The 22197-nt window shown below is 41.5% G+C and overlaps 2 pseudogenes; both read left to right on the forward strand.

Annotated features, from left to right (window-relative positions):
• Window positions 1-12393: 12393 nt before the first annotated feature.
• LOC138668100 (U2 spliceosomal RNA) lies at window positions 12394-12598 on the forward strand (annotated as a pseudogene).
• An 8639-nt stretch (window positions 12599-21237) lies between these two features.
• Window positions 21238-21446, forward strand: LOC138668173 (U2 spliceosomal RNA; annotated as a pseudogene).
• Window positions 21447-22197: the final 751 nt, after the last annotated feature.

Below are 22197 nucleotides of genomic sequence, written 5' to 3' on the forward strand. Positions count from 1 at the left end.
AAATAGGCGCGTAAAGACAGTACACAGCTGGTCTGCACAAACTTTAAGGACACGTGAGCTGAGTCCATCTGGTCCTGCAGCTTTACCAATGTTAAGTGACTTAAACTGCCTCCTCACATCATTTTCGGATACTCTAAAATTAGTCTGCTCATCCTCCAATATCGATGTTGCAGAATTTGCACCCAGGTCCCCTCCACTATCAGTTGGCACATGTACACATGTACTGCTGAACCTGTTGAAATACTCATTCATCTCATTAGCCTTGTCCATTGTTCCTGGATCATTTTCAGGCCTCAGCTTAAGCCCAGTCAGTAATTTCATTCCTGCCCAAACCTCTCTGGTATTATTGTGGGACAGTTTATTTTCAAGTTTAATTCTGAAGGCTTCCTGGGCCTCCTTTATTTTATGCTTCAATCCATGCTTTACAAACCATTGATTTAAGTGTACTCCTTTGATACATGGATTTATTTATTTATTTATCTGGTTTGGCCACATTGGCAAAAGTCCTGCTCAAAATAGTAAGAGTGTGTTGGGATTAACCTCTATTGCTGAGCACATGCATTATATAGGGACTATTTTACCCATAATACTATTGCGATATCTGTTGAACCCATTTGAAAGCCTTAGCCAGTTGCTATACCTGAATTTGCAACTGTTAGCAATACTTGCTTGGATTTTTAATAGTGTTGTTTATTGTTTGAGAAATAAAATATTTATTAATTTTAAAGGAAATCTGAATGGACCCTCTTTATCCTAAAAAGATTTTTTGGGGGGTTATGTGTTGATCCAGTTTGTTTTTGAGGATATAAACAGTGGTTATTATATTGGACTGTGTAGGTTAATGTTAGAGAGTAAGTTGACAGAGACGGAATGGGAGAGTGTGATGTGTGAGGTGACTAGTGATGTGTGGAAGGTAATGAATAGTATGGCGCTAAATAAGATGCCAGGGGAGGATGGTCTCCCAGTAGAGTTTTATCGAGTGATGTGGGATGTGATTGGTAATGACTTTGTGGATGTGTGTAAGTATATGTGGGCAAATATGGAGGTGGCTGAGAGTATGCGTGCGGGAATGGTTGTGTTGATACCTAAAAAGGGGGATTTGAGGAGTTTGAGAAATTAGAGGTCGATAACATTATTAAATTTTGATTATAAAATCTATGCAAAGTTAATTGTTAAGGACCGGCGGAACGCACCAAGTATAGATGATATGAAACTAGGTGCGTTCGCAGTCCGAGGTCCACCGTGCAGGTAAAGACCCTGCTGCTAGTAAGACGGACTATATGGCGGTACTAAGTATACACACATGGGTTAACTTCACCCTGCGTGAAGGAAGCGATCCTGTTGCGTCACAGGACCGCAGTACCGCACATAGAGCGCGAGCAAGAAGTCAGCGAACTCAACCCCTACTCAGGATTGAAGTCCGATTAGACACTTGCTGGCACAACACCGCAACTGGGTGTGTAAGGAAACTAATAAATAGAATATAAAGGCATGAGAGTGCGTGCGGTGCCGCACTGACGGACACCACTAACCACCCAGGCTTGGGTAAGGAAAGCGCAGAGGAAGCGCACGGCGCCGTACTGGCGGACACAGCAACTGGACGCTGTGATGTGTGTTACGTGCAGATGGCTAGTCGGGCGCTAGATAGCTACCATCATCCGCGAGCAGTCAACAACACTAGGGAGGGATACTTAGGAGCTTTCATCCATCGACATACATCCATCTACACACACACATTATCAAGACAATACTAGCGCATGGCCGTGCGGTCATGCGCAGTTTATATAGTTGCAGCACAGGAAGCTGCTACAGAAGTTTTGCCCTTTCAGGACCTGCCAGGAGGACCAATGGGATGTGCTGCAGTACCTGAGCATGTGACCCTCGATCTCCAACGGGAGATCTTGCCCTGGGCATGCTCAGTGTGTTCAAATAAGGACTTAGTCCCAGAGAAGCTCGCTCGCCGCAGATCAGTGCAGGGTACAACAGGAGAGCCAGAAAAGGCAGCAGTAACCCTCTGCACAGAATCAATCCCAGCGAGACGCTGGGAGCGACGCCTCCGCTGAGCAGAGCCCACTGCGGCCGAAGCAGAATGGGAGACCGCAGCAGATACGGATCGAGATTCCCCCTGTGCAGCAGAGGAAACTCGACTCCTAACAGTTAATGGCGAATAGGATGTGTGATGTGATGGAGAGTGTGATTGGGGATGAACAGTGTTGTGCGGTACCTGGGAGGCGTATACATGATTGTGAGTGTATGCTGAGAGATTGTTTGTGGGACTTTATGGGGCGAAAGAAGAGTGTGTTTTTGTTGCGTTTAGATTTTGAGAAAGCGTATGATAGATTACCGCATGGTTTTTTGTTTAGTGTGTTGTTAAGTATGGGTTTTCCAGCTGATTTTGTTGGGAGAGTGAGGAGTTTATATGAGGATATTTACAGTTGTGTTTTGATGAATGGTTATGTGGGAAGGAGAGTGAATGTCTTTTTGGGAGTTCGACAGGGGTGTCCTTTATCCCCTGTGGCCTTTATTTGTGCAATTGAACCTTTGCTTTGTATGCTGAGGAAAGATAAGGTGGTTAGGGGTGTGCAAATGCCAGGTGGAGGGGGTACGGAGTGGAAAGTTAGTGGTTATACGGATGATGTGTGTGTGTTGTGCGATTCAGAATGTTCGGTGAGGCGGGTGAAGTTATTAATATCCTTTTTTTGTGGTGTGTCTGCGTTTAAAGTTAATTGGGAAAAGAGTGAGTGTAAGCTTTTTGGAAATAGTGTTTTAAGCAGGGATGTTGGAGTGAACGTGGTTAATGGGCCCATTAAAGTATTGGGTGTGAAGTTTTCAGAGAATTTGGATGGGAAGGAAAGTTGGAATGATGCGAAAGAGAAGGTTGAGCGGAAATTTTGTTTTTGGAGGTTGAGAAACCTTACGTTTTTTTGGAAAAATTTTAGTTATTAAGAGTGTAACATAGTAACATAGTAACATAGTTAGTAAGGCCGAAAAAAGACATTTGTCCATCCAGTTCAGCCTATATTCCATCATAATAAATCCCCAGATCTACGTTTTTCTACAGAACCTAATTGTATGATACAATATTGTTCTGCTCCAGGAAGACATCCAGGCCTCTCTTGAACCCCTCGACTGAGTTCGCCATCACCACCTCCTCAGGCAAGCAATTCTAGATTCTCACTGCCCTAACAGTAAAGAATCCTCTTCTATGTTGGTGGAAAAACCTTCTCTCCTCCAGACGCAAAGAATGCCTCCTTGTGCCCTTCACCTTCCTTGGTATAAACAGATCCTCAGCGAGATATTTGTATTGTCCCCTTATATACTTATACATGGTTATTAGATCGCCCCTCAGTCGTCTTTTTTCTAGACTAAATAATCCTAATTTCGCTAATCTATCTGGGTATTGTAGTTCTCCCATCCCCTTTATTAATTTTGTTGCCCTTCTTTGTACTCTCTCTAGTTCCATTATATCCTTCCTGAGCACCGGTGCCCAAAACTGGACACAGTACTCCATGTGCGGTCTAACTAGGGATTTGTACAGAGGCAGTATAATGCTCTCATCATGTGTATCCAGACCTCTTTTAATGCACCCCATGATCCTGTTTGCCTTGGCAGCTGCTGCCTGGCACTGGCTGCTCCAGGTAAGTTTATCATTAACTAGGATCCCCAAGTCCTTCTCCCTGTCAGATTTACCCAGTGGTTTCCCATTCAGTGTGTAATGGTGATATTGATTCCTTCTTCCCATGTGTATAACCTTACATTTATCATTGTTAAACCTCATCTGCCACCTTTCAGCCCAAGTTTCCAACTTATCCAGATCCATCTGTAGCAGAATACTATCTTCTCTTGTATTAACTGCTTTACATAGTTTTGTATCATCTGCAAATATCGATATTTTACTGTGTAAACCTTCTACCAGATCATTAATGAATATGTTGAAGAGAACAGGTCCCAATACTGACCCCTGCGGTACCCCACTGGTCACAGCGACCCAGTTAGAGACTATACCATTTATAACCACCCTCTGCTTTCTATCACTAAGCCAGTTACTAACCCAATTACACACATTTTCCCCCAGACCAAGCATTCTCATTGGTGGTGTTGCCGTTTTGTTTTTTTGTATATAGCAGTAGAGTTTCCACCTGGGTAGGTGTGTGAGGAGTTTGAATAGGATTCTGTTCGTGTTTTTATGGACTTCAAAGATGGAGAGGGCTAGGAGAGAGATTTTGGTAAAGAGATTGGAGAAAGGTGGGTTGGGTTTTCCAAATTTGGAAGTTTTTTTTGGTGTGAATATTGTTGTGTTTGTGCTGAAAGTGATAAGGGCGGATGGGAAATTTTCATCTATGTGTAGGTATTTATTTGGAGCGTATTGGTTTAGGTTAAAATGGAGGGAAAGGGATTTGAGGTGTCCGGTTGCTTTTGAAGTTCCTGTATGGTATGTGTGGGTTTATAAGTTTTTGGTTAAGTATGAGTTGTGTGATGTGGATGTAAGATTGATGGAAAAGAAGAAGGCTGTGTATAGGATGATTGAGTGTAGAGAGATAGAGTGTGACATCAATATGGTTAGAGGGGCTGATGTACAAAAGATGTGGAATAAAGTACGGATGGATGGTATGACAAATAGACAGGTTGAGAATGTGTGGCAGTCATTGCATGGAGTGTTACCAGTAAGAGAGTTTCAGAGAAATAGGGGTTTAGTGAGGAGTGAGATGTGTCCGAGAGAAGGTTGTGGTGGGAGTGAAAGTGTAATACATGTGTTTTGGAATTGTCAGTATGCTAGGGATGTGATTGGAAGAATGGGTCCTTTGTGCAAAGAATTGTGTGGTGTGAATTTTTTATCTTTTGAGTTGTTCATGTTTGGTTTAGGGCTGTGTGATGGAGTGAAGGAGAGAGTGTTGTGGCCAGTGCTTGCATGTATAAAGGAAGTGTTATGGGATGTGAGAAATGTGTATCTGTTTAAGAGAAAGAATATTGCAGTTAGGAATCGGGTTGAGCGACTTTTACTTTTTAGGATCGAGTCGGGTTTTGCAAAACCCGACTATCTGAAAAAGTCGAGTCGAGTGAAATCGGCCGATTATCGCGAAAAGTCGGGAATCGACAGAAACACGAAACCCAATGCAAGTCAATGGAGAAGCATAGTCGCCAGTGATTGGAGGCCAGGAAAACACCTACAGTGCCCATTTTAATGGCAAAAACATCCATTCTTGTTACTGAAGCTTGTCAATCCTAATTTACCTTATAATAATAGTTAGGCATTGGAAATTGGGGGTCATTTGGTTAAAGTTGTGGGGGGTATGGCTGGTTCAAGTTTTTAGTGGGCCCAGGAAACGTGGACTACGTCACGGCAGTGGAACAGGGAGAGGTAAGTATTTCAACTTTGCAAGTGCTGTGATCCTGAGCAAGCAGGGGGGGCCCACTCGTTCACATTGGCACTGGCACAGGGCCCCTGAAAATACGGTGGTGTGTTAGCACGGCGGGGGCGCCTCCCACCGGCAGCGACACTTTTGCGTACTGTGAGGGGCCCTGTGCCAGTGACGTCGCCAACGAGTATTCCTCCCCCCACCTGGTCAAGGAACCTGCACTTTCATCTGCACCTTCTTCTTTGTCCCCGTGTAAGGTGGTATAGTATTTGGGAAGGGGAACCTGACTTTCAGCAGGGTCAGATTCTGGCTGTGTAGTGTGCAAGGGGAATGTAGTGGTCTGGGTCAATGTACCAGCAGACTCATCTAGCACTGGCTGGGCAATGGGCAGGATGAGGAGGAAACACAGATATAGGCCCAAATAATAAAGTGGGTTAAATGCAGTTCAAAATTGGTAACAGGACTAACCAGGCGGCATTGCTTTGTTCAGTGGAGGACAACTGTAATGAGAGGCTGACACAGTGAGTAGGCCCAAATCAGTAAGTAGGCAAAATGCAGTTCAAAATTGGTAACAGTAGTAAACAGGCAGCACTGCTTAGTTCAGTGGAGGAGAACAGCAAGGAGCGGCAGACAATGTTAGTAGGCCCAACCAAACTAGTAGGCCAAATGCAGTTTAATATTAAAACTACCTAATGAAAGCCTGAAGATTGAAGCAAAGGCAAGTAAACCAGGAGAACACCTAGGAGCGGCAGACACCGTTAGTAGGCCCCAACCAAACTAGAAGGCCAAATGCAGTTTAATATTAAAAGTACTTAATGAAAGCCTGAATATAGAAGCTCAGGAAAGTAAACCAGGAGAACACCTTGGAGCGGCAGACACCGTTAGTAGGCCCCAACCAAACTAGTAGGCCAAATGCAGTTTAATATTAAAACTACTTAATGAAAGCCGCTTCCTCAAGGGGATATGAGAAGGAGCAGCCAGGACCTGCTGAGTATGGTATGCTTCGGCGGTGGGTGGTACCTTGGGCCCCTTTTATGTACTGCCACTTAGTGTTGTATTGTCCATACCTGTGCTTTTTTGTACCTGTTTCGATTCATTGTTTTTAATATGTATTAATAAAGGTAAATTTTTATGGGATCTATCTGCATTGTGTGTGGTGATTAGGATAACTGTTATGTTTGCAGCTGTCGCTGTCCCTCTATGGTCCTTGGCATACATACATGGGGTAATTAATTTTTGGGTTTCTATTTATGTTCCCATATATTAGATTATAATTTTTCCCGGTATGTAAAATGCAAGTTGCAACTTTATTGTTTAATGAAAGCCTGAAGATTGAAGCTCAGGAAAGTAAACCAGGAGAACACCTAGGAGCGGCAGACACCGTTTTTAGGCCCCAACCAAACTTGTAGGCCAAATGCAGTTTAATATTATAACTACTTAATCAAAGCCTGAAGATAAAAGCTCAGGAAAGGAAACCAGGAGAACACCTAGGAGCGGCAGACACCGTTGGTAGGCCCCGACCAAACTTGTAGCCCCAATGCAGTTTTCAAATTTCGATAGGCTGAAAACCTGACAATTGAAGCTCAGCTTTTTTAAGAGGACAGCTGTATTGACTGGCGCAGACAGACACTGGTAGTAGGCCTTAAACAAAAAAGTTGGCTCAATGTAGTTTAAAAAAGGTTACAGGGGTACACGGGCAGCATTGGTGTGGTCAGCGGAGGACAATTGGAAGGAGGGACCGCAGACAGACTTACTAGGCCTAAAATAAAAAAAGTTGGCTCGATGCAGATTTCAATAGGTTCCAGGGGTACACAGGCAGCATTGGTGTAGTCAGCGGAGGACAATTTGAAGGAGGGACCGCAGACAGACTTACTAGGCCTAAAATAAAAAAAAGAAGCTCTATGCAGATTTAAATAGGTTCCAGGGGTACACAGGCAGCATTGGTGTGGTCAGCGGAGGACAATTTGAAGGAGGGACCGCAGACAGACTTACTAGGCCTAAAATTAACAAAGGAGGCTCTATGCAGTTTTAAATAGGTTCCAGGGGTATACAGGCAGCATTGGTGTGGTCAGTGGAGGACAATTGGAAGGAGAGAACGCAGACAGACTTACTAGGAATAAAGAAAAAATTTGGCTCGATGCAGGTTTAAATAGGTTCCACGGTTACACAGTCAGCATTGGTGTAGTCAGCGGAGGACAATTTGAAGGAGGGACCGCAGACAGACTTACTAGGCCTAAAATAAAAAAGTTGGCTCTATGCAGGTTTAAATAGGTTTCAGGGGTACACAGGCAGCATTGGTGTGGTCAGCGGAGGACAATTGGAAGGAGTGTCTGACATAGTTAGTAGGCCAAAATAAGGCACATGACACCTTTCTCTGACCACAAAATAATAGAATGCACAATAGTAATGGAGTTAGATGAGGAAAAAAAGACCTTCGCACTGGAAATTAAATGTATCACTTTTACAAGATGAGGCGGTTATAGAAGGTTTAAAAAAAAGTATATGCAAAACTAAAGTGCAGAAAACATAGTTTTAAGTCTATTTTTAAATGGTGGGATTTTGCGAAGGAGAAGATAAAGGAATTTTTTTATAAAAGAAGGGAAGAAGAAAGCTGCTGTAAAACGTCGTTTTTTTAAAGTGATCTTAATGCAAATCTCCAATGTTTTTTTCACCTCATGAATAATGGATGTAATATGGAGGAGGAAATTAGGGTAACGAAGGAGAAGATCCAAAAATGCCTGAAAGAAAAAGGTAAGGAAATTATTTTTAATTCACGTTTTAAAGTTTTAGATGAGGACAAGAAATGTACAAAATTCTTTTTTTTTAAATTTGTGACAAAAAGGATTTTATGAAAATTTTGGAAGGGGAATGAAGTTTGGACAAAAAGAAGAGAAAAGCAAAAGAGTTTTATAATAATTTATTCTTGGTTAAGAACATGGATGTTTCACTAAAAGAACATTTTTTGGAAGGGTTGGAGAGGTTTTTTTGATACAGATAATAAGTCGTGGTTAATAGAGAATTTTACTAAAGAAGAAGTTTTTAATATGATTAATTCATTACAAAATGGCAAAACACCAGGGGCAGATGGATTACCTATAGAATTTTACAAGTTTTTATGGGAGATTATGGGCGATGATTTTTATGAAGTAATTTTGGAAGCAAAGGCATCTTTTAGTGTCCCAGAGTCTTGGTGGGAGGGTCTGATTGTTTTACTTTTTAAGAAAGGAAATAAGGAAGAAATAAAGAACTGGAGACCAATTACCCTTTTAAATGCTGATTATAAAATATATGCAAAATTACTGGCAAATAGGCTGAAGAAGGTGATCAGTTCAGTAATAGATGTGGATCAGACATGTGCGGTACCGAATCCGAGAATTAGCGACTCATTGATTTTAATCAGGGATATTTTATGGGATGTTTCGGATAGAAAACAGAAACTTGCTTTGATAACATTGGACTTTGAGAAAGCATACAATAGAGTTGCTCATGATTTTTTATTTGCAGTTTTAGATAAAATGGGATGCCCCGATGTTTTTAGTAAACGTATTAAATCCTTATACAGATCATGTTTTACTAAAATATCTATTAATGGTTTTTTATCCGAAGAAGTGAAAACAAATTGTGGTGTGAAACAGGGATGCCCCTTATCCCCTATTTTATTTATTTGTGCAATAGAGCCACTTTTAGCAGCTTTTAGGAGGGATAAAGTGATTAATGGCTTTTTTATTCCTGGGAGTTGCAATGAACAAGTAAAAGTGGTGGCATATATGGACGATGTGATGGTGTTGGTGAAGGATACCAGAAGTATAACAGAGCCATAAGAACGGTGGAGTGGTTTGGAGGAGCATCAGGTTTTAAAATTAATATGGAAAAATCCGGTATCTTAACTGTTGGTGATTTTAACCTAGATTCTGAGTGTAAACTAGCAAAAGTTAACGAAGTCAAAATTTTAGGTATTTATTTCTCGGGATCAGGTGGTAATGTGAAAAATTGGGAGTCTTTGTTGGAAAGAGTTAGGAAAAAGATATATTTTTGGCAGCTGAGAGACCTAACCATGGAAGGGAAGATTTTAATTATAAAGCAGGTTTTACTCCCAATGTTTTTATATGTGTCAACAATTTTTATTCCTCCAAATAACATGATGAAGAAGATTATTAAAGTATGTTTTAATTTTTTGTGGAAGTCTAAGATGGAGAGAGTAAAGAGGGAGGAGATGTATAAGCCGAAGAAAAAAGGGGGAAAAGGGTTCCCAGATATTAGATCTTTCTTATACACAAAATATATGGCTAACTGTGTAGGCACTTTATTAGGGCCAGATTCAAAGTTGAAACAATTTTCTATATACAATTTAGGTTTTTATATTAGAAATTATAAATGGTTGGAGATGTTTTTAAATAGGCCCTACAGGTTTTTACCCCTGGAAAATTACATTGTTTTTGAAAAAAATTTAAATTAAAAACAGTTGATTTACCGGTAAATGTTCTTAAATGCCATAAGAAATCATGAAAATACTAGAAGACAGAATAGGTACTAGCCCCGTGGAACGGTTTTCGTGGAAAAAATTGTGAATGAGATTTGGATGAATGTAAATTATAGCTTTTTATCTAAAGAGCACAAGTATCTACTGTGGTGTGTATTGTTAAAGATTTTCTGCCAACCCGTGAGTTACAACATAGGAGGGGATTGGTAAGATCTGAAGTGTGTCCAAGGTCCAGGTGTGGTGACAGTGAGACACACATGAATGTGTCCTGGAATTGCAACTTTGCACAGGCAGTATGGCGGAATGTGTGTAATCTGGTGAAGGCTGTAAGTACTGTAAATTTTTTAGATTTTAATAGAATATTTTATGGGATGGGTATAAAGAGGATTTTAAAAAAGTATGGGTAATTATAACGTGTGTGAAAATGGCATTGTGGAAAGCAAGAAACATTCTGACATTTAAACATAATGAGATAGCAGTTAGCCAGTGTATTAAATGCTTGATAAAGACCCCTTAGGGGTTGAAACGTTGCACCTATGGCACAATAAAGTGTTTATTTCTTCACCTGGATTGGATGCTGTCCTTCACTTCTGAAACTTTAGTGTATTAAATTATGTCTAAGTTATTTGTATTTGCATTTTTGGAGAGATAGAATGTCGCTTGGTATGGAGAAAGCAAGCGAAATATGGAAACAGTCTGAATGGAATGTACTTACTGTGTAATCATTGTTTGTTTTGATATAATTTTTTTTGTAGGGAAAGCTTATATAAAAGGAAAAGAATATAACAAAACAAAAAATATTAAAATGAGGAAAAATAATAATGTAAAAAAAAAATATATATATATATACAGTGGGGCAAAAAAGTATTTAGTCAGTCAGCAATAGTGCAAGTTCCACCACTTAAAAAGATGAGAGGCGTCTGTAATTTACATCATAGGTAGACCTCAACTATGGGAGACAAACTGAGAAAAAAAATCCAGAAAATCACATTGTCTGTTTTTTTAACATTGTATTTGCATATTATGGTGGAAAATAAGTATTTGGTCAGAAACAAAATTTCATCTCAATACTTTGTAATATATCCTTTGTTGGCAATAACAGAGGTCAAACGTTTTCTGTAAGTCTTCACAAGGTTGCCACACACTGTTGTTGGTATGTTGGCCCATTCCTCCATGCAGATCTCCTCTAGAGCAGTGATGTTTTTGGATTTTCGCTTGGCAACACGGACTTTCAACTCCCTCCAAAGGTTTTCTATAGGGTTGACATCTGGAGACTGGCTAGGCCACTCCAGGACCTTGAAATGCTTCTTACGAAGCCACTCCTTCGTTGCCCTGGCGGTGTGCTTTGGATCATTGTCATGTTGAAAGACCTAGCCACATTTCATCTTCAATGCCCTTGCTGATGGAAGGAGGTTTGCACTCAAAATCTCACGATACATGGCCCCATTCATTCTTTCATGTACCCGGATCAGTCGTCCTGGCCCCTTTGCAGAGAAACAGCCCCAAAGCATGATGTTTCCACCACCATGTTTTACAGTAGGTATGGTGTTTGATGGATGCAACTCAGTATTCTTTTTCCTCCAAACACGACAAGTTGTGTTTCTACCAAACAGTTCCAGTTTGGTTTCATCAGACCATAGGACATTCTCCCAAAACTCCTCTGGATCATCCAAATGCTCTCTAGCAAACTTCAGACGGGCCCGGACATGTACTGGCTTAAGCAGTGGGACACGTCTGGCACTGCAGGATCTGAGTCCATGGTGGCGTAGTGTGTTACTTATGGTAGGCCTTGTTACATTGGTCCCAGCTCTCTGCAGTTCATTCACTAGGTCCCCCCGCGTGGTTCTGGGATTTTTGCTCACCGTTCTTGTGATCATTCTGACCCCACGGGGTGGGATTTTGCGTGGAGCCCCAGATCGAGGGATATTATCAGTGGTCTTGTATGTCTTCCATTTTCTAATTATTGCTCCCACTGTTGATTTCTTCACTCCAAGCTGGTTGGCTATTGCAGATTCAGTCTTCCCAGCCTGGTGCAGGGCTACAATTTTGTTTCTGGTGTCCTTTGACAGCTCTTTGGTCTTCACTATAGTGGAGTTTGGAGTCAGACTGTTTGAGGGTGTGCACAGGTGTCTTTTTATACTGATGATAAGTTTAAACAGGTGCCATTACTACAGGTAATGAGTGGAGGAAAGAGGAGACTCTTAAAGAAGAAGTTACAGGTCTGTGAGAGCCAGAAATCTTGATTGTTTGTTTCTGACCAAATACTTATTTTCCACCATAATATGCAAATAAAATGTTAAAAAAACAGACAATGTGATTTTCTGGATTTTTTTTTCTCAGTTTGTCTCCCATAGTTGAGGTCTACCTATGATGTAAATTACAGACGCCTCTCATCTTTTTAAGTGGTGGAACTTGCACTATTGCTGACTGACTAAATACTTTTTTGCCCCACTGTATATAAAATAAATAAAAAAAGGTTAAAAAAATGAGACATTGGAAAAAGAAAATATAACCACAAAAAATGGTGAAATGCACGATGATGGATTTGAGTCTTTTATTCTTTCTTAATGGGAGTCTAAGACTTTGTAATCTGAGTGTAAAAAAAAAATCTGTTCTTATCAGTTTAATATCTGATACGTCCCCTATTTGGGGACCATATATTAAATGGATTTTTAGAACAGGGAGATGGAATTCGAGCTTGCTCTGTCCACTCCACGCATTGACCCGTTATTGCAGTATCTCCGGGAACAGTGCACTCCTTTTCTGATCCGGTTTCTAAAAACAGAATGAATTGAAATCAGCGCAAGTTGTCTTTTAACCCTTTATGTGGTTTTATTTCAGGGTCAAGTAAGCACATTTCGCAGGACAAATGTAGCATTTTGCTCCATTTCACTTGAACATTAGCAACATTTTGGGTGCCTTGCCTTGCTTTCACCTATGCATGTCAAACATTGTATTACATTCAATATGCAATCAATCAATCAATTTGTCTTCACTGGTTGCAACTGTTGTGTTAAGATGTAGGCCTGTATTAGGCCTCTGTTACAGTGTTGCAAATATACTGTGCCATCTACAAAATTAGGCCCCGTGCTGTCAGCACTTGGTGTTTAAATGGAAGTATCCAATGAGTTGTTCTGTTCTACCATACATCCCACATTTGTGACCACATGAATTCTTTTGTAAAACATTGTCTCCTTCTTGTGGACTACAGACTTTTAAATGCGTTGTATTATATGTATTTTTTTTTTTAAAAAAAGGAAAAATGGTGCCTGTGCTGATGTTGAATATGCTTGATATACCATTCAGGTGCGCTGCCTGCAGTAGATAGAATCTGTGCACGGAACCTTCACGTGCATTCACAATGGGGCCTTTATCCATTGACTCCGGAACTCTCACGTGTCACAATGGGCTCTTGGCCAATATCAGGCAGTGTAAAATGGCGCCGTCTTCAGTCTGCTGCTGGAGCAGCAGCAGACCACATGGTAGGGGGGGTCTGTGCCCAGCTTCAGAAGAGTCGGGAAGACAACTGCTCGCCTGTCTGTTTTTTGAATTTCACTCTCTTTCTCGCAGTCACTTGCACACTTTAGAACAAAAGGGGGATGGACGGTGTGTTAAAATAGGTGAAAATATGCAGACTCAAAACGCGTTGAGCACAGCTTGAACACACACACACACAGCAGAACTGTCATTGCGAATGTATCAAGAGTTTCTAGAAATGTCTTCCCCATGGCAATCTTTTGCTCTGTCTCCACAATGGGTGTGGGCTTTAGGCCTTGGTGCGGCCGAAGTGGCAACCCATTTCTAGTATTGATTCTCGGCCGAATGGCTAAGATCATGTGTCTTGCTAAGGGTCCTTGAGTGCTGTTCTTTGGCCTTCCGGCATCACCATTTATATGGCTTAAGCCGATTGCTGCTTTAGGGGAATAGCGAGGAGCAACGAGGAGGCGATCACAATGGGCGTTACTATACGCTATGCTGGAACCTAGGATAATCTGGTTCACAATGCTTTCCGCATTGATGTGGATGCTGCCATGAGAGAGCGCTATAGCCTTTCCTATATGGTGCATGAAGTTATTTTCAAGACCTTGGAGGTAACGAGAGAAAGCATCGTTTGCCTGCAAGACTCTGCCAAGGTAGGACGATATGTTTTGGTCCTTAATTCCAGAAATGCCTGCTGCAACATGTTTAAGAAACTGGGAGAGCAGGTTAAGAACCCAAGTCTGGATGGTTTGACCTTTACAGTCCTATATACTAAAGGCGATGTTCCCCTGGTTGTCTTTATGTACAACCCCTTTGTGCCTGAGTATGATATTGCTGCCTTTCTCAGAAAGCATTGTGACTATGTGAAATACAGTCATAAAGTTATGAACAATGAGAAATTATGGACTGGCAAGCATAAATATTTTGTCAGGTTTGGGGAAAGTCCATCTCCCTCCCCTAAGCTTCTCTATCGGGAGAGAGAGGGGTATCCTCTTTTTTCCAGATTCTCCAGTGTTTTGCAGGAAGTGTAAGAAGTATGGCCATTTACAAGAGACCTGCACTGCTATGTCTAGGTGCTCAAAATGTAATCAATGTGGCCATTTTGCTAAGGACTGCACAAACCCTATCGTCTGCAATGGCTGTGGGATAAAAGGACATGCTTTTAAGGCTAGCCCTAGCCGCATGAATGAAAACAAGGCGAGGCTTTTTTCAGAGGTGTTGACTGGTGCACCTGAATCCAGAGATGTGGTACCTGGAACCTCTCTCACGGTTCAAGAGAGAGCAAGTGGTCAATGTATGGATGTGAGCCCAGTGGTGTCTCGGGCTGAAAAAGCCTTGGCTGCATCTTTGGAATTGGACGATATGCTTGCTGCTGAAATGGATGTCTCTTCTTACCAGGATGGTTTTATTGAGATTGTTTGTGGAGAGGGTGATGCCGATCTGCAAACTCCAGGTGGCCTGCTTATTAGCTGGGATGGTGGCGGAGAGATAATGGAAGAAGAGAAAGCTGGAGGACAAGGGGACTTCACTGAAGCAGTAGTGATGTCCTCTGAAGAATCTGTAGAATCAGACGTTTCTCAGCAGAAGAGAGATCGTTTGTCAGCATGTACTTCTGTTATTGTAAAGAGTCCTGTAAGTGAGAGGGAGTATCCTATGGGTCTTACCTCTCCTGTACCATCGCCTTATCTGGAGGAAGATGTTGAAGTCCCAATATTCCACTCAAGTGAGAGCTCTTCGGGAGAAGAAGGATGAAGAGTGATGTTTTATTCTTTGGGGACTGAGTGCCAATTTAAAAGGTGTCTTCTGAATCCACCTTGGGAGTTGTTGTTAAATATTAATTATTCTTATTTTTATTCTGTACTGAGCACATTGCTTCTTGCTGACACTATCAAAAGCTATTTCTGTGTATGTAGCTCAGACTATAAGTTAACACCATATACAGAGGACACGTGATCTGTAGAAACCATATAAATAACGTCTCTAAGGAGGGTGGGGGGCTTTTTGTCACGTGGGGGGCTTTTTGTCACGTGGGACGGTCACCTCCCTTCCTTCACCATCATTCTCCATGGACATGGGACAAGACACGAGGAACAACAGCTGTTAGCTACTCCATGCCATGATGACTTCAGACTTTCACACAGACAGATGACTTCTACCATTCAGGACCCTGGAAAGATGAGTAACAGGAGAAGCGCTGATATCTACACATGGACACTCTGTTTGTAATTGTTTCATCTACCTTTTATGTTTTTGCTGCGATGGTGGATAACTCAATAAACCACTATACTTTCGTCAGAATATCATGACATTTTTCTTTTAAGAATAACGCACCTGGTTAAGTCTTGATTAGATATTTTTGCGCAATAATGATTTTTAACAGTTGTCTCCCTAAATGTTAGGCTCATAAAATCAAGAGTCAGACGAGCAACGGTCTTGGACTTTTTGCATAACCTGTCTGTTGACATTTTGTGTTTACAGGAATGTGGTATTGAGGAGGCACTTGGTGGCAGTGACAGGCCATATGGTCAACACGTTTGGTCTGGTTCTAGAGGGAAAAAAATGATGGGGTGGGGATATTATTAGGTAGTCAGAATTTTAGTTTTGAAAGTTATAAAGTGGTGGAGGGGGGTCGTTGTATTTCAGCAGTGGTGTGTGGGATGGGATTGAGAGTCAAAATTATAAATGTTTATGCTTCTACAGGGAGGGAAGAAAGGTTAAATTTATTAGAAAATTTATGTTTGGAATTGCCTGGTAGAATCCCTGTGATAATAGCAGGAGATTTTAATTGCTCAATTGAAGGGAAAGTTGATGCTTCAGGTAAAGGATTGTTAAATATTATTTCTGATTTTTCTCTCTCGGATGCTGCAGAGGAGTTTTTGGGAAAACCGGCACCACCAACCTATAAAGCAGATAGGGGTGGGATAACATCTAGGATAGACAGATTGTTTTTTTCTAAAAATATGATTTGTGTTAATTTTTCTCAGTTTTCCGTTCCGTTTTCGGACCATGAGTGTCTGAAAGGGGAGTTTATGGGGAATTTAAGGTGTATGTATGGGAGAGGTGTGTGGAAGCTAAATGTTAGTTTGCTCGATGATGAGAGAGTGGTGAGTGATTTTCAGAAAAAATATATTTGGTGTAGGTCACGTAAAAATAATTTTAAAAATGTGTTGGTGTGGTGGGACTGTATGAAGTTTGAGTTGAAATTTTTTTTTTCGTAGATGGGTTTATAAAAAAGCTGCCATTTTAAGGAACCAGTATAAAGATTTGATGAAGAGAGTAGACTGGTTGGAGAAAATGAGAATGTGTGGTGTGAATGTGGATGATCTGTTAAGAAGTGTTAAAGAGGATCTGAAAAAGGCCTTGGAGAAAAAAGGTAAGGAAATTATTTTCAGGTCAAAAGTGGTCCATCTGGATAAAGATGAGAAGTGTTCTAGATATTTTTTTAAAAAAGTATGTGGTAAGAGAGAAGGGATGGATGAGATTTTAGATGGGAATGGTGTTTCTGTTAGTGGTGAGAAAGTGATGAAGGAAGTGATGACGTTCTATGCTACATTGGTGAGAAATGGGTCGATGAAAGATTGAAAGAGGATGTGCTTAATGTTTTGGATAGCAGAGTGGATGTTGATGATTGTGATGATTTGTGTGAGGATATGATTGTAGATGAAGTTAAGAAAGCTGTATTTAGTGCAAAAAAGAATGTGACACCTGGGAAGGATGGTTTGTCTGTGGAGTTATATGTCAAAATGTGGGATGTGATGGGTATGGGTTTGGCGGAAGTATGTCAGTATATGTGGGAGAATGGAATGTTGGCAGAGTCAATGAAGGACGGGTAGTGGTCTTAATTTTCAAGAAGGGTGACAAAAAATGTTTAAGTAACTGGAGACCTATTACTCTTCTGAACGCCGATTACAAGGTGTTCAGTAAAATTTTGGCTAATCGGATGCGTGAGGTTATTAGGAAAGTGGTTGGTATGGACCAAGTATGTGCTGTGCCAGGGAGAAGCATAATGGACAATCTTTGTCTTTTGAGGGATGTGTTGTGGGATTGCAAAGTGAGAAAGCAAAAGTGTATGGTGATGGCGGTGGATTTTGAAAAAACTTTTGACCGTGTGCCACATGTGTTTATGTTGGATGTGTTGCCTAGAACAGGTTTTCCAGTGAAGTTTGTGAATGCTGTGAGAGGGTTATATGGAGGGGTGGTGAGTAGTTTTTTGGTGAACGTTTTTTTGATTGAGAAGGTAAGAATTAAGTCAAGTGTGAGGTAAGGTTGCCCCATGTCACCGGTGCTGTTTGTATGTGTGATTGAGCCTCTGCTATGTATGATTCAGAATGAGAAAGTGGTCCGTGGGATGACTTTGAAAGTTTTAGGATATATGGATGATATAGTGGTGGTGAGTGAGAGTGTTTCTTCTATGGGGCGGGCAAAATTGTTGTTACGATTTTTTTTGCGGTGCTTCTGCGTTTCGTGTGAATTGGAATAAAAGTATGTTTAAATGTTTTGGTGATAGTGGGGTTAGAATGGAAGGAGTGGCTGCTGTGGAGGGTCCAATTAAAGTGCTAGGGGTTCTTTTTAATAATGATTTGAAGGGATATGAGAGTTGGGATAAGTGTGGAGAGCAGATAGTGAGGAAAATGAATTTTTGGAAACTGCACACTTTGTCTTTGACAGGAACGGTGCTTATTATTAAGTCCGTTATTCTCCCTATTCTACTTTATGTTTCCTGTATTTTTCCAGTGCCTTACAGGAAAATTAAAAAAGTGGAGAAACTTATTTTTGTGTTTTTCTGAGGCAGTAGAATGGAAAAGTTAAAAAGGGAGTTTTTGTTTAAGTAATATAAGTATGAGGGACTAAGGTTCCCAAATATTGAGGTTTTTTTTTTAATGCTGCATTATATTAAAGCTACAGTGTTTTTGATTGGGAAAAATAATAAAGGTGCGTTTATGTGTAAGTATTTGGCAGGATGGATGTTGTATGGGTTGAAATGGGTAAAGCGAGATAAGAATGTTACTGTTGCATTTAAGTGTCCTGAATGGTACGTTTTGATTGAAAAATTTATCAAGAAAAATTATTTGCTAGCGGTCGCTATGAAAGATTTCAGAGTGGTTAAGAAAGTGATGGATCGAATGAGTGTGAATGAGTGTGAATGTAATATAGTTGGACTGCGTGCTATGGAAGTGGCAAGGGTGTGGAAAAAGTTAAGTTTCCAGGGTGTGTCCAATAGACAGCGGGATGTAGTTTAGATGGGTTTGCACAATATTCTGCAGGTTAGAGATGTCCAGAAAAAGAGAGATCTTATAAGATCTGCAGTGTCCAAGAGATGGGTGTGGTGCGAATGAAACAGTGAGACATCTTATGTGGGATTGTAATTTTGCATATGATGTATGGAAAGGAGTGGGTGGACTCTGTAAAGGAATTGCAGAGTGAAGTTTATGAATTGGAGAGTTGCAATGTTTGGGTTTGGTGCTAGTCGTAGAGTTTTGGAAAGGATGATGTGGTTTATCATGGTATGTGTGCAGGAGAGTTTGTGGGATGCTAGAAATTTGTGGGTGTTCAAAAGGAAAAATATGTTTGTTAAAGATTGTATTAGGTTAGTGTTGGCAAGGCTATATGTAATTTACTTATGGGATACTAAAGGTGGTGGTGTTGGAGATCTAGATTCAGAAGGGGTGTGGAAATACCTTAAGTGGTAAAATTCCAGTGAAGAATACTTTTGGGGGTTATTTTGGTAGTCTTTTGATGGTTTTGTTTTTTTTGGTCTTTTTGTATGGAATGGAATGTTTTCTTCGTGTTTTTTTTCTGATATATAATAATAATAATAATAATAATTTTTATTTATATAGCGCCAACATATTCCGCAGCGCTTTACAAATTATAGAGGGGACTTGTACATACAATAGACATTACAGCATAACAGAAATACAGTTCAAAACAGATACCAAGAGGAGTGAGGGCCCTGCTCGTAAGCTTACAAACTATGAGGAAAAGGGGAGACACGAGAGGTGGATGGTAACAATTGCTATAGTTATTCGGACCAGCCATAGTGTAAGGCTTGGGTGTTCATGTAAAGCTGCATGAACCAGTTAATTAATTTTTTTTTTTTTTTTAATATAGGCCACACAGGGATCGTTAGGTTAATGCATTGAGGCGGTAGGCCAGTCTGAACAAATGAGTTTTTAGGGCACGCTTAAAACTGTGGGGATTGGGGATTAATCGTATTATCCTAGGTAGTGCATTCCAAAGAATCGGCGCAGCACGTGTAAAGTCTTGGAGACGGGAGTGGGAGGTTCTGATTATTGAGGATGCTAACCTGAGGTCATCAGCGGAGCGGAGGGCACGGGTAGGGTGGTAGACTGAGACCAGAGAGGAGATGTAGGGTGGTGCTGAGCCATGGAGTGCTTTGTGGATGAGGGTAGTAGTTTTGTACTGGATTCTTGAGTGGATGGGTAACCAGTGTAATGACTGGCACAAGGTAGAGGCATCGGTGTAACGGTTGGTGAGGAATATGATCCTGGCAGCAGCATTCAGGACAGATTGGAGCGGGGAGAGTTTGGTAAGAGGGAGGCCGATTAGTAGAGAGTTACAATAGTCCAGACGAGAATGAATAAGTGAAACAGTAAGAGTTTTTGCAGAGTCGAAAGTAAGAAAAGGGCGAATTCTAGAAATGTTTTTGAGATGCAGGTAAGAAGAGCGAGCCAGTGATCGGATGTGGGGGGTGAATGAAAGGTCAGAATCAAGGATGACCCCAAGGCAGCGGGCATGTTGCTTTGGAGTAATGGTGGAACCGCAAACGGAGATGGCAATGTCAGGCAAAGGTAGGTTAGTAGAGGGAGAAAACACGAGGAGTTCAGTTTTTGACAGGTTTAGTTTCAGATAGAGGGAGGACATGATGCTAGAGACAGCGGTAAGACAATCACTGGTGTTTTCTAATAAGGCAGGCGTGAGATCAGGAGAAGAAGTGTATAGTTGGGTGTCGTCAGCATAGAGATGGTACTGGAAGCCAAATCTACTGATTGTTTGTCCAATAGGGGCAGTATACAAAGAGAAGAGGAGGGGGCCTAGGACTGATCCTTGAGGAACCCCAACAGTAAGGGGAAGGTGAGAGGAGGAGGAACCAGCGAAACATACAGTGAAGGATCGGTCAGAGAGATAGGAGGAGAACCAGGAGAGAACGGTGTCCTTGAGGCCGATGGAGCGGAGCATAGTGAGGAGGAGCTGATGATCCACAGTATCAAATGCTGCAGAGAGATCCAAGAGAATTAGCATGGAGTAGTGACCATTAGATTTAGCTGTTAGTAGGTCATTAGAGACTTTAGTGAGGGTAGTTTCAGTAGAGTGTAAAGAGCGGAAACCAGATTGAAGAGGGTCGAGAAGAGAGTTATCTGAGAGATAGCGGGTAAGACGGGAGTGGACCAGGCGTTCGAGGAGTTTAGAGATGAAGGGAAGATTAGAGACAGGTCTATAATTAGCGGCACAGTTTTGGTCGAGGGATGGTTTTTTAAGTAATGGATGTATGATGGCATGCTTAAATGAGGAGGGAAAAATACCGGAAGTGAGGGAAAGGTTGAATATTTTAGTTAGGTGAGAGGTGACAGCCGGGGAAAGGGACTGGAGGAAATGTGACGGAATGGGGTCACTGGTGCAAGTGGTCGGGCGAGAAGATGCAAGGAGCCTGCTTACTTCTTCTTCTGTAACTGGTTCAAAGTCAGAGAGTGAACTAGATGCAGTGGGGGAGGGAGGACAGTGCATGGTATGAAGAGATTGGGAGATGATTTCCTGTCGAATATGGTCAATTTTTTCTTTGAAGTAATTGGCCAGATTGTCAGCACGGAGATCCGTGGTTGGGGCCTGCGCCGCGACGATATATTCATGAATAAAATAACCACAATGATGTTTTAACGAGCGACAGTCTATATTATGACTAAGTCTTGTCTACTGTTTGCTCCAAAATAAACCTGAGTGGTTTAAAAAAAAAAAAATCTGTTCTTATCAGTTTAATATCTGATACATCCCCTATTTGGGGACCATATATTAAGTGGATTTTTAGAACAGGGAGATGGAATTCGTGCTTGCTCTGTCCACTCCACGCATTGACCCGTTATTGCAGTATCTCCGGGAACAGTGCACTCCTTTTCTGATCCAGTTTCTAAAAACAGAATGAATTGAAATCAGCGCAAGTTGTCTTTTAACCCTTTATGTGGTTTTATTTCAGGGTCAAATAAGCACATTTCACAGGACAAATGTAGCATTTTGCTCCATTTCACTTGAACATTAGCAACATATAAAGATATGGAGGAAATATACTGTTAGGTGTCGCGTTCCCACCTCTGCACAGGGGGAATCTCGAACCATCTCTGCTGCGGTCTCCCATTTTTCTCCAGCCGCAGTGGAGTCTGTTCAGCGGAGACGTCGGTCCCAGCATATTGCTCAGTCTCACTCTGTGCATAGGGTTACTGCTGCTTTTCCAGCTTCTGCCATTGAAGCCAGTGCTGGGCAGCGGCGAGCAGACGCTTCTGGGACTAAGTCCTACTTTGCACACACTGAGCATGCCCAGGGCAAGATCTCTCAGTGGAGATCTAGGGTCACATGCTCAGGTACTGCAGCGACTTCCATTGCTCCTTCTCACGGAAGGTCCTGTAGGTACTAGGACTAAGTTCTGCTTTGCACACTGAGAATGTCCAGGGCAAGATCTCTCAGTGGAGATCTAGGGTCACATGCTCAGGTACTGCAGCAATTCTATTGGTCCTTCTTTGAAGGTCCTATACGTGCTGTAGCTATTTAAGGCTCGCATCGCCGCACGGCCATGCGCTAGTGTACATTTGTAAACGTGTGGGTGTTGTGAGTGAAGGTCACTCCTTAAAAAACCCTCCCTATTGGATGACT

The sequence above is a fragment of the Ranitomeya imitator genome, chromosome 2 (genome assembly GCF_032444005.1).
Source record: "Ranitomeya imitator isolate aRanImi1 chromosome 2, aRanImi1.pri, whole genome shotgun sequence".
Taxonomy (NCBI): domain Eukaryota; kingdom Metazoa; phylum Chordata; class Amphibia; order Anura; family Dendrobatidae; genus Ranitomeya; species Ranitomeya imitator.